Source organism: Camellia sinensis, chromosome 8 (assembly GCF_055761805.1).
Source record: "Camellia sinensis isolate YWXY chromosome 8, ASM5576180v1, whole genome shotgun sequence".
Lineage (NCBI taxonomy): Eukaryota > Viridiplantae > Streptophyta > Magnoliopsida > Ericales > Theaceae > Camellia > Camellia sinensis.
In genome coordinates, this window is record NC_138968.1 from 127,938,561 (window position 1) to 127,952,023 (window position 13,463).

A 13,463-nucleotide genomic window follows, 5' to 3' on the forward strand; every position below is an offset into this window, starting at 1 on the left:
CAATACCACTCACTAAATATTAATACTTCAAAAATACGGGGTGTCACATCTGTAATACCCGGCTAATCCCAAAAAGCTTCGGACTTCTGTAACATTTGTTGGTCTAGGCCAATTTACTACTGCCTCAACTTTCTGCGGATCAACTGAAATTCCATCCTTGCTAATAACATGTCCCAAAAACATAATATGATCAAGCCAAAATTCACATTTAGACAGTTTAGCATACAGTTTCTGTTCTCTTAGGGTCTATAGGGCAAGTCTCAGATGATGTTCATGTTCTTCTCTACTTTTAGAATAAATCAGAATGTCGTCTATAAATACAACAATAAAGTCATCGAGGAATGGTTTAAAAATTCTATTCATAAGGTCTATAAATGTAGCAGGTGCATTGGTAACTCCGAAAGGCATAACTAGGAATTCGTAATGTCCATACCTCGTTCGAAAAGCAGTTTTGTCAATGTCCTCTGGTTTAACTTTCAGCTGATGATATCCGGATCTGAGATCAATCTTAGAGAACACTTGAGCACCCTGTAACTGATCAAATAAGTCATCAATACGCGACAATGGATATTTATTTTTCACAGTTACCTTGTTCAGTTCACGGTAGTCGATGCAAAGTCTTAGTGAGCTATCCTTCTTTTTCATAAATAAGACAGGTGCGCCCCATGGCGAAGTACTGGGCCTGATGAACTTCTTATCTAATAGTTCTTGCAGTTGCACTTTCAATTCTTTCACTTCAGTCGGAGCCATTCGGTAAGGAGCTTTAGATACTGGCTGTGTACCCGAAATTACGTCAACGGTGAACTCAATCTCCCTATCAATCAAATCCCCTGGCAGATCATCTGGAAATACATCTGGGAATTCTCTGACTATAGGAATACTGTTCACATCAGTTTTAACATCAGTAGGCACAGTCAATACAGAACACAGATATCCCTTACACCCCTTCTTAATCAATTTACAAGCTTTCATAGATGAAATCAAATATGGGGGAGGTACTACTCCCACTCCATTAAACACAAATTCAGGCAAACCAGGTGGACGGAAAACTACCTGTTTCGTTACATAGTCTATGGTAGTATGATATTTCGTTAACCAGTCCATCCCCAATATTACGTCAAAATGGTCAATATTCAATGGCAGTAAATCAATATACAGATGCATATCCCCAATAATAATTTCACATGCAGGGTACAAATAAGCACAAGTCACAGATCCCCCAACAGATGAAGATACAACTAACGAGTAGTTCATGGGTTCTAATGGTCTATTCAACTTTCGCGAAAAAGCATGCGATACATATGAATGTGTAGACCCTGAATCAATCAGTACATAAGCATTTTGGGTACAAATAGAGAGGATACTTGACACGACAGTCTCGGTATTTTGTACGTCTCCCGGTACGAGTGCGAACACTCGGCCTTGCCTCATAGGCTCTTTCCCAGTAGCTTGAGGGTTAGGTTTTGGTGGAGTAGTTGATGCTGCGCCGCTGGTTGCAGCTTTACTATTGCCCTGAGGAGCAGAGGGGCAATCTTTTACCATGTGGCCCACTTTGCCACACCTGTAACAAGCACCGGATAATTTATAACAAACTCCCTTATGGTTCTTACCACATTCGGAGCAGGGCGGTATAGAACGGCTCCCTTGACTAGAACTAGTCGTTGACCCTGAGTTTTGCTTTTTGTTCAGTGGGTTGTTTCTGCCTTTCGTGAATTTAAAACCCCGTTTCTTCCCATGCCACTCCGTTGCGGGTGTTTCAATCTGTTTCAAAGCTTCGATATTTGCTTTGGCCATAATGGCTCGGTCAAGAACATCTACATATTTCAGTAATTTTAGTACATTGATCCTGTTCAGTATTTCTACATTGAGGCCACCTTCAAACTTCTTGGCCTTCTTGTAGTCGGTGTCCACCATGTGTGGTGCATAACGGGCAAGTTCTGTAAATTTGGATTTATACTCAGCTACCGACATGGTACCTTGTTTCAATTATTCAAATTCAGTCACTTTTATGTCCCTGACACACTGTGGGAAGTATTTCTCGAAGAAGGCTCCCTTAAACTGAGCCCAATCCATAGCAGTATTGGTGTCACGGACTAGCATCCACCACCTTCTAGCTTCTTCTTGTAAGGTGAAGGTAGCTAGCAACACTTTATGTGCTTTAGAGCACGAAAACACTTCAAACAATTTTTCAGTCTCAAGAATCCAAGCTTCAGCTTTTAAGGGTTCAAGGCCTCCCTGAAAGGATGGCGGTTTCATCATACTAAATTTCTGTGTCAGAGCTATTATGTCATCATTAACAGGTGGCTCTGGCTATACTGGAGGAGGTGGGGGCTGGCGGTTCTGTTGTTGCTCTAATCTTTCAGTCAGTAATTCCACCATTCTCTCCAACCTCGCCATTTTTGCCTCAGAGGATTCAGTTTCATCAATATTTCTTGCGTTGTCCATCTCACTATAGGCAGCTATAACAATTATAAACATAGACAGTTGCATACTTAGGCAGATTATCACATTAACAGTTATATTCATGTCTTAGCCACACACACTTATCATGCTCATGTAATGCCCTAATCACTTTTCTAGGACATCATATAGCTCATTTGGACACGTGTGTGCGGTATAACTCGTGGTTAAGTATCGCTTTGATACCACTCTGTCACGACGCAAACCCGCCCCTATGGGTTTAGCACCGTAACTGGCCAGTAATCCGTGATTACTGAAGGCCTGCTTAACAGTCAAACAATAATACAGAGTACAGGGGCATGGCGGAAGCCAAAACAGTAAATGGACAATGTCCAATGAGCTGTGACAGTCTGTATGCCAAAAAGACTTTTCATATAGATTCACATTCAGAAACAAAACAGTATGTACAATATATACAATCATTCAAGACAGGGACTTAATCTCTATTAGAACAGTACAGTACAGTAACATTCAGTCTATACGATAATTACAAAATAGATACAAAAAGGGAGAACTAAAACACCCCAAAAGCCCTAGCTTGACAGGCTCGGAACCTCGCAGTGAGGCACAATGGTTGGCTTTGACAAAAGGGAGTCTAACCCACGCTCCTAGCTCCGGTCTGGTGCCTGTACACCTACATATATATATGAGCAGTGAGTTAAAGCCCAGTGAATAACATAATGTGTAAAGAGGTTAAGAATAAATGTCCTTTCAATATTGAAAACAGTTAATTGATTCAGTGTATCAGTCATTCAGTCATAACAGTCATATGTGGTACATCCATTAGCAGAACAGTACAGTAAACAGTAGGTCATGAAAGACCGAACAGTCAATGATGGCCATCAGTAATGGTTCCAAACATGGGAACCGACAGAGATCTCTATAACAGTAGCAGTAACAGTAACAGTAACAGTAACAGTAGTTACTAAGGATGCCACAATACAGTTCAGAATAGAGGACAAACATTCATTCAGGTAATAGTAAGCAGTTCAGAAAACAGTTCAGTTGATCATTCAGAAAATATTCATTTTCGAACATATCTTTACAACATTGTTACTCACAGAGTTATGGGCTACAGATAAGCTAGAGCGCGTCTCCGGATGCCAACCCTAAATAGGTACAGAGTGAACACACACTAAGCTACACAGTTGGGAAAAATAGTAACTTGATCCCTATTTAGACTCGGTGTGGTTCTACATCAATATCCTCATTAAGATGCCTTAAACTAGGCCTAGGAATGCCTAGGATGAAATGAGGATGCAAAGATGCACTTTAAAAACATTTTCAGGATTTTCAGAAAACAGAGGTCCCGCTCGAGCGTGGGTTTCCCCGCTCGAGCGGACTGAAAAAGTACTGGGTGTGTGGAAATCACGCTCGATTGGGCGCTCGATACCCGCTTGAGCGTGTGACACAAGTCCTCACTCGAGCGTCCAATACCCCGCTCGAGCGGACTGTAAAACAGTGTAAAGTACTGGAAACACGATTTTCCCGCTTGAGCGCCAGTAGCCCCGCGCGAGCGGAAGTCCAAATTCTGGAAATTCTAGATTCAAACCTCAAGCTCAAAACCAAGATTCAATGTACCAAATTCGATCCTTTTGGGCTGATTTTCTGGAAAATACTTCAAAACCCATAGTATAACATGTTTCAAAGATCAATTTGAGAAATCAAAGCCCAAAGGTAGTTCAATTAAATCCAATTTCGAACCAATTTTCATGAACATGATTTCAATTGAACATACATGGATTTAAACCAATTCAAAGCTTCAAACACTTGCTCAAATGAGCCAATTCATCCAAAAACAAGATGAAATCATGGACTATAACAATAATATGAACATGCATGTGGAATTCCATGGACAAACACCTCAAAACTCAAGAATGGCAACATGCATGCATGAATTAAGCTACAATACAACATTATAAGCCATGTCTTGGCTCTAACCTTTAACAATCCTCTAAAACATGCTAGAAGTAACTCAAATCAAACACAAGAAGGTAAAAGCTCTACCTTATGTCTTGAATTAAAGGTCTAGAAGCCTAATTATGCAGTTAATTTCCAAATCCCCTAAGCCTCCAAGAAAAATCAAGATGAAAACAAGTTGAACTCACTTCTCACACTCTCCCTCACTCTGTAGCCGGTTATACACTCAACAAGGCTGATGAAATGTACAAAATAGAATGAGGGCAAGTCTCAAATGTTCCAGGTAGTGGTCCACTAAGTGGCATTTTGGCAAATAAGTCCAACCAATGCAATTTAGTTTATTTTAATTTAGTTTAATCATACCAAATCACGTTTTGATTAAATACACCATAAAATCATATCAATCTCAATTAGCATAAAACACTAATCAATTTCCGGTTCGGCCGCCGATAAGGCCTTCAATTTGCAGTTTAAATCATACTACATAAACAGGTAATTTTAACAGTCAACAGATAGGTATGCACTTAAACAGATACACTTAATCAATCAGTTCAGTGATTTCAGTTAATTCAGTCAATTATCATAATCAGTCTCGGTTTAACAGTAATCAGTGGCGAGGGTTATCACAAATTCCAACTTGAATACGTATATTGAGTTGTCGCATTTCACATGCCATTCTTAGATTGGCCGAGTTTATTCTAGTTGCATTTTTGCATGTGTTGCATTAGCCATCTTAACATGAATTAGGATCATGCATTTGATTACTAACTAGCTATTGTTTTGGCTCGGAGTACTAGGTAAGCGTTTACGCTTTAGCATACCGCATGTGTGTAAGTGTTGCCATGATAGCATGCTTGCCATGAGGCTATTTGCTTATGTGATATAACTGCCTGAATGCCTGTAGGTGAAGGTTGGACTACCTGAATTGGAACAATTCATTGAATGCGAGTTTTAAGCCTACTCTGCGGGGTGGCAAAAATCATGTTTTCTAAGCCCACCCGAGGGTGGCAAATCCACGTCTTAGCCTACTTGCGAGTAGCACCATCAAACCATTTTCGAATAAACAAACATGAAATGTTTTGTTCCAATTTAGGTGATCCGGTCTATACTTGTGCATTGTGCGCATCACATAGTAATTTTAGGCTAATAACCGGAATAAGAACGCATATGTTTTCAAAACAAAATATCATGCTTAGTACAGGCTGATCTTCGATCGGGCGAGCGGGGGTGCTCAATGCATGACCTTCCCCTCTCGTACCCAAGTTCCCGAACCGAGGTAACTTTGGTGATGACGAACACGTGGCCTTAGGCAACGAGTCAGGATTTCCTAAATTCTCCCAAAATAAAATATTTAGGTGGTGACTCTGTATCTGGCAAAGCAGTCCATGTTTGGCACTTCTTTCTTAAAATCAGATTTCCAAAACGATTTGCCGGATTTGGACTCTTTGGTGATTTATCAGTCTTGGATTGCACTTTGCGAGATCAGATTAAGAACTGTGACATTTGAGTCCGAATTGTAGTAAGCCCAAATGAACAAAACGGGATCCCCCCCCGGGACGTTCGGGCGCGTCTACATGCTCGAGCGTCATTTCTTATGCTCGAGCAGAATAACTTTTTGTGTCTGGTGCTCGAGTGTCACTTCTTGCGCTCGAGCGGACTGTGCGTATATCAGTTTGCGAAAATGTCTTTTTACACACTTTTTCAAATCTATTTCTCTCAAAAACCCTAAAGTTGAGACCCTCTCTCTCTAAAACTTACATTCTCTCTACTTTTTCACCTAGATTTAGTGATCTCTCCACCCTTGTGCCTTTGTTAAAAAGATAGAGCACGTCATGGGCTCTCTTTTCATCTGAACAAAAATGGGTTTCAGTGTCTTTAAAGTCTCTCCTTTGCTTTGCTTGTCTTTTCACCTTGAGGTAGGGACTTTCTACACTCTTCTATGAGTTTTAACTTGGTTATTTGTTGATAGGTAAGAAATGTTGAGACTTGTTGTGATCTTGGACAAACCTAGAGTTTGCGTTAAAATCAAAATAGGGGTTTTTCGAATTAACATGATGGAAATGGTTATGCGAGTAGATATGAGCTTATGTTGTGTTAAGTTGGTTGATTTTGGTATTTGGCATGAGATTGGGAAAAATAGGAGGTTTTGCCCTACTAAAATTCTTGAATAATTATTTTGTACAAATTATAAAATTGGTGTTGCGAATATGAAATTGGATGGATAATTATATAAATGGTGGAATTAGATATGCATTATCTCGCACTTATGGAAATTTGGATAATTTATCTATTGCAAATATTGCATATCTGTTTAGAAATATCTGTTTTGGGCTATCGGTGGAGGATAGCCATGATTGTTGTAGAAATTGCATGTGGATTAGGCGAATTGAAACTAATCTCTTAGCCATTATCATTGAATATGATTATGATGTGTATACATTGTACATGTATGATGCTTGGGAGGAGAAAGGGAATGCACTTCATGTTTGGAAGAAGAAATGGAATGGACTTTATTAAACTAAGTTGGCCCATGTGTCCAGGGTGAAAGTCTCGAAAACCACGTGTATACATAAGTGCTGATTCCCGCGGACGAAATTTTCATAAAATGACAAGTGAATGTATTTGTATGATAATTGTATTGGTTGGAGACCTGTGAGGTGTATCCTCTGTTTGATTGGTTAAATGTAGTAGGAAATAAATTGAGATGTAAGTTAGGTATAACATGGTGTTGGAAAAGGTTGTAAAGGACCTGTCATTTGGGAATTGAACATGTGCATCATACTTATATCTTTGTTAATACTCATATATTGTGTTAGATTGTTTCTACTGGGTTTTGGCTCACCCTACTTGGGAAACTATTTTCAGGTGCTGGTGATATGCCTCCTCCGAGGACTTAGCTTGGGGGGGCTAAGGAGCTGAAGGCTCTATTTTGTTGTTTTGTATTTAGTAGTTATACAAGCCTAGTGCTTTATTTGTATTGAGTTTCTGACTCGTTTTGTTGTAACCAAGCATTGTCTTGGAAAGTTGTAAGCCCGTAGGACATTGATTTCGTTGATTATTTAGTTTGGTGCCATATGCTATAGATTCAGTGTAGAGCTTATGAATGTGTGATGCATGTGCCCCTTTTGTAAATTGACTCTAATTAATGAAAGCCTAATACTCTGTTTATGTCATTTTGTATTAGTCTTTATTGTTAAATTATTGTATTATTTTCGGGGCATTACAAGCTACAACTAGTACAACCAATAACAAGAATGCAAATTAGTTGCAGTCAAGGACAAGGCCCAATTGTCTTTTGTACATGAACTGCTATGACCTACTGTTTTTTGCTAGGGTTAACAATGTTGATCAATTTTTTGTAGTTACACTTTTTGACTAGATGTGCTCATCATTTTGCTGGTTTGTAATCACTTTTGTTAATCAACTATTGTATTTATTTTGTCTTTTGTTGGTAAACCTCGTCTTTTGTTGGTGAACAATGTGATTGCCTTTTGTTGTTTAATGAATGAATATTGACCAAGTGTCTTTGTTTTATTCTTGTTGCCTTTTGGTATTGTCTTGTTTTGTTGTTGGAAATGCCAGTCAATATTACCAAATCACAACACATTATACATTTGTATGTAATCTAATTGCAGTCTAACATTGATCACAAAGCTCACAAAATTCAATACATAATCTTCAAATAGCATTGTAATTCACAAAAATACAAAACCCATTTCATTTCAGCCATTCATACAACATTACACATGGTTATCATTGCATATGCTATTCTGGCATTGTTCACAAAACTAACACAATCCAAATTCAAAACATTAAAACATGAAACTCCTACATCTGCAATTCTCATTCTCATTATGTCGAATTATTGTCATTGTTGCTACCAGCAACTTCTCCATCTTGTTTTGTTGTGAGGTAGCACCACAAGAAAAATATCCATGACATCACTACAAAGATCAGCAGCTTCCTTTCTCTTCCTCTATGCAATCAGACCTGGTCTTTAATGACCCAAATTCTTCTAAGTAATCCATTAATCACCTCTTGAACTCGGGCACCAGAAGGAGGATCAACCCATATGAAGAACCCACAAGCACCCATAATATGCATTTATCAAACAACAAAAAATTCAATCGAGAATGATTCAACAGAGGATACATATATGTATATGTATTTTCACTTACTCCATATCTGCATTTATTAAACCATAGTTATAATGCCCCAAAAAAATTAGGTAGGGTATATTTATTTATACAACAAACCCACCAGATAGACAAACACATATATATAGCTAACTATTCTATATATCCATTTCCATTTAATCCCAAATGCCAAATACATGTTGTTCACATCTCAATGCCCCAGTTCCAATCCCAAGCATGCATTTTACAACAAGTATGAAATGGAACCCAAACAGATAATAAGTGCCCTACAGGCTTATGAATTTATCCAAGAAAATTCTTGGTTACACAAAATGGAGTTTCAACTCAACACAAATACAGCCCTGGGCTTACATTCAATAAATAACCATAAAACAAAAACGAAGCCTCAGCTCCGAGTCCTCCCAGTTAGTGCCTTGGCGGAGGCATAACACCTATACCTGAAATGGTTTTCCTTATAGGGTGAGCCACAACCCAGTAGAGATATACTACACAACATATGGACTATGACAAGACTAAAGAGGAGTTTACTCATGCCATACTCATAATAAAACAGTTTATGTCTCTTTTTATAAAGCATGCAATGCTGAGATGCAACAATAGATATAAGATCATTTCCATTTTAAACCATATCTGTTACATGAATACAAACTCTGTGAATCTTTATGTGAGTGTTTGCAAGTAGGCCCTAATACACTACTACTGTCATTTTTACCAGTAAATTAGAAGGCTTGACATCTAACCACGCAGCTCTACACCCCTATCCAGATTCACCAAGTATTCATTTTTTCGCAAACAGATACATTTCCAAACATTTCTAAAAAACAGATACATTTCCAATGAAATGAATGTAATGCAATTTCCAATGCAACAAATGAGGAATGTGGTTCAATTTACCTAAGTCTCATGCATTTCTACAACAATCATGGCTATCATCCACCGATAGCCCAAAACAGATATTTCTAAACAGATATTTAAACAATTAAATTCCAAAAATTTTGATAAGTACAATCCATTCCACATCTCATCAAATATGAACAACTACACTAGTTTTCATAACACAATCACGTTCGGTAACCTCTTAAGGTCCATTTCTAACCGTGTGGGTTTTATTCCAATAGATACATTAAGCAAAATAATACTGTTAATGCCCAAGAAAATATCATTTTCTTTCCAAACTCATTCTCTAAACATTATTTAACTATGACATTCTATTTTGATTAAAAGCCCCAAAATTTAAACATAATTCCTTTGTTTTCTTTAAAAATGCTCTTTTGGTCGCAAACCAATAAAAATTTCAGAACCGATTGAGTCGAAGTCCGTTTTTGTTCAAATTTAAAAAATAGAAAAAATAGCTCTTTCATAACGTTACAAACATATTCCAAGTTCACACTTTCGCAATTTGGGCATCAACTCTTTATTTTTCTCAAAATTTCTCTTTTAAGCAAATAAATTACAAATTTTTCAAAAAATTTAATTAAATTATATACAACTCTAAGCTCCATGTAATCAAGTAAAAGTGCATAAAGAAGTGTAGGAAAAATCCCTAGCTCAAGCCAAGAAGCTTTCAAAATTTTTGACAACAGAAATTAAATCTGTTCGGAGCCAAACGACGCCTTTTCCGCCCTCTACGTTTTGATCCAAAGCATTAGGGGTCAAAAATGACTTACACTAGATCAAACCCATGAAAAAAACAACTTGGAACCCCTTTTTCTTCTTTCCTTACGGCAAGAACTCCAAGAACTCCCAAAACTAAGTAAAAAAATCTATTTGGTCACTTTTATAGATATTTCTCTATATATTTTTTTTTAAACTAAACAAATATCTAACCATATATATATATATATATACACCTACACACACACACACACACACACACACACACATATATACACCTATACACACACACACACATATATATATCAATTAAAATACATTTCAACATCTTTAATGACAAAAGTAAATATAATATTTTCTTACCACAAAATATATTTCGTTTAATGGTACATTCCATAAATATTCACAACTCTTTTATGATAATCAAATAATAATAATACTAAAACCACAACAATATTACATGGTTACTAACGGGTCACGATTCAATCAATTGGGTCCAAAATGGATGGAGTTTAATAATTTAAAGTAAAACCCCAACTGAGATTAAAGTATAAATTCAATTTGATTCAACTCGTTACAACATTCCCTCCTTAAGGAATTTCGTCCTCGAAATTTAAACTAGATAACCTCACTGAATCAAAATCAATTACAACTGTAGAAAGACAATCATGGCATGATAGCACAACCTCCCAATTAAGCATAAGAAATTCACCATATTTTATAACATATACAATGTGCATACTAATATCAAAATAACATTTGTATTACAACTTTCAAACATCGATAAAAAGATCTGAATACTGCTCACGGACTTCAGCCTCACATTCCCAAGTTGCCTCCTCAACCTCGTGGTGTCTCCATAACACTTTTACCAAGGGAATTGTCTTGCCACGCAAGACCTCATCCCGAGTGTCTAAGATTCTCACTAGTCTCTCCTCATAAGAGACATCCTCGTTCATCTCTAACTCAGTCCAATCCAACACGTGTGATGGATCGGGCTCATATTTCCGAAGCATAGAAATATGAAAAACATCATGAACTCCAGATAGTGGTGGCGGCAAAGCTAACTGATTAAAGTATAAATTCAATTTGATTCAACTCGTTACAACAAAAAAATTCAAAAAGAGCATGATTGAACAAAGAAAAAAGATATATATATATATATATTAACTTACTCCATAACGGGGACAACCTAGAAATCTTCTTGAAGGATTATTCTCAATCCAAGATGTGCATACTCGAGCCCTCAACCCACATTGGCAGCAGATTGATTCCATTTTCTTTCTCTCCTCTTCTTCGTCTTGCCCTCAACCTACATACGTAATATATTATGTACATATATCTATATATCAATTGCAAAATTGGGGAAAATGGGTAGGGGGTGTCGAAATGACAACCTTGCCCTTGTAAGTCCCTTATGTGCAAGGCACGCATGGGCTTTCTATCCAAAAGTCGAACGGTTGTTAACTATTGGACCATATCGAGCCAAAAACCAAACTGCAGGAGCAAAATTGATGCATTTAAAATTGCAGGGATCAAAATGAAACCATGGGTAAACTATAGGGACCATTTTTGTAATTTACCCTAATTGGATCTTCTCTAGTTGGGATATTTAATTGGACAATCCAATCCGATCCACTATGAGCCCATTGTGGATCCGTCTTGATGGTCAAAATCATTTATTTTGTTGAGTTGTATGAGGAGATTATGTATACCAATTAGGTTGATCGGATAATGGAAGTTACTCGATTGGATCACATTTGTTTGAAAAATAACTAATGGATTACTTTCAAAATTATTAAAGGATTTGGATCCTCACTAGTTGGGTTATGAAACTAGACTATAGGTCTATTTGGGGGCCGTCTCGATCACCAAAACCATTAATTTTGTAGAGCTTTCTGAGGAGATTATATATACCAAAAGGGCAATCGGACAACGGGAGCCACTCAATCGGATCACATTTGTTTCAACAAATGGATTACTTTCAAAATTATATAGTCCATTAATTATTTTTTCAATAAATATGATCTTATTAAGTGATTCTCGATATTCGATCGACTTGATAACGTTAAAAAATAAGCTCGTGATGGACCAGATTGAATCATCCGATTTAACATGAACATCCAAATCCAACCCTTAATAATGAAAAATTTAAAAAAAGGGGTTTTTTTTGTTAAGAATGAATTAAATGATGGTAATTACTCCCATTATCATAGAAAGTAGACAAAGATATTAAATATATTGTATTATATTTTTTTTCTAATGTGACTACAATACCCATTTATGCATTCATCTTCATTTTATTTATTTTTTATTTTTTCTTATTCATTCACCTCCCACCCACCCCATGTATTTTCAAATTAATTAATCAAATAGATATTCAAATATTATTTATAATTTTAAAATATTTTATATTCATCTAAAAATTTATATTTTATTTACATTTTTCATTAAAATGATTCATAATATTATTAATTACAAATGACTTGTTACATTTTTGTCGAATTTTTCATAACATAACTATTATAGTCTGTAACTTTTACTTTATTGATGAAAATCATACACGTTTTTTTCTTAAATTTTATCAAAATCATAAATTAAGGATGAATCATTTTGAAGAGAAATATATATAAAATTTTAATTTTAGATCAAAATAAAATATCTAAAATTTATATATGATAATTAAATATTCATTTGATTAAATAATTTGAAAATACACGGGGAAAGGTGAACGGATAAAAAAAATAACAATAAAAAGATAAAATAAAGAAATATATAAAGAATAAAACTATATGCACCAATTAGTATATCAATTAGTGTACTAACGGATAGTATAACATAATTTTAGAGATTTTGGGTCTTTGTAGTTTGTATAATGGGTGAGATTCAAAATTTTAAAATAATAATACCATAATATATGCTGGTACACTAATTAGTATACCAATTAGTATTGTAGTCACGTTAGGAAATTTTTTTATTTAATATAATACATATAATATCTTTGTTTACTTTCTATGATAGTGAGAGTAATTAACCCTATTTAATGCATTTTCAACAACACTCATAATTTTTTTTAAAAAAAAAATCAATTAATTGTAATATTTTTAAAAAATTGTAAATAAATAATAAACTTTATACAAATTAATAATTAAAAATATTAATTTTTTTATGATTTTATAATAATTTTTTAATAAGTACTGACAAGTAATTTCCCTTCAAAAAAAAAAGTGATTTAGTGAATAAATCTATATCTATATATTATATAAGTTAAAGGGTGTTTTCGTGAGAAGCATTGTGAGAATTCTAAAATCT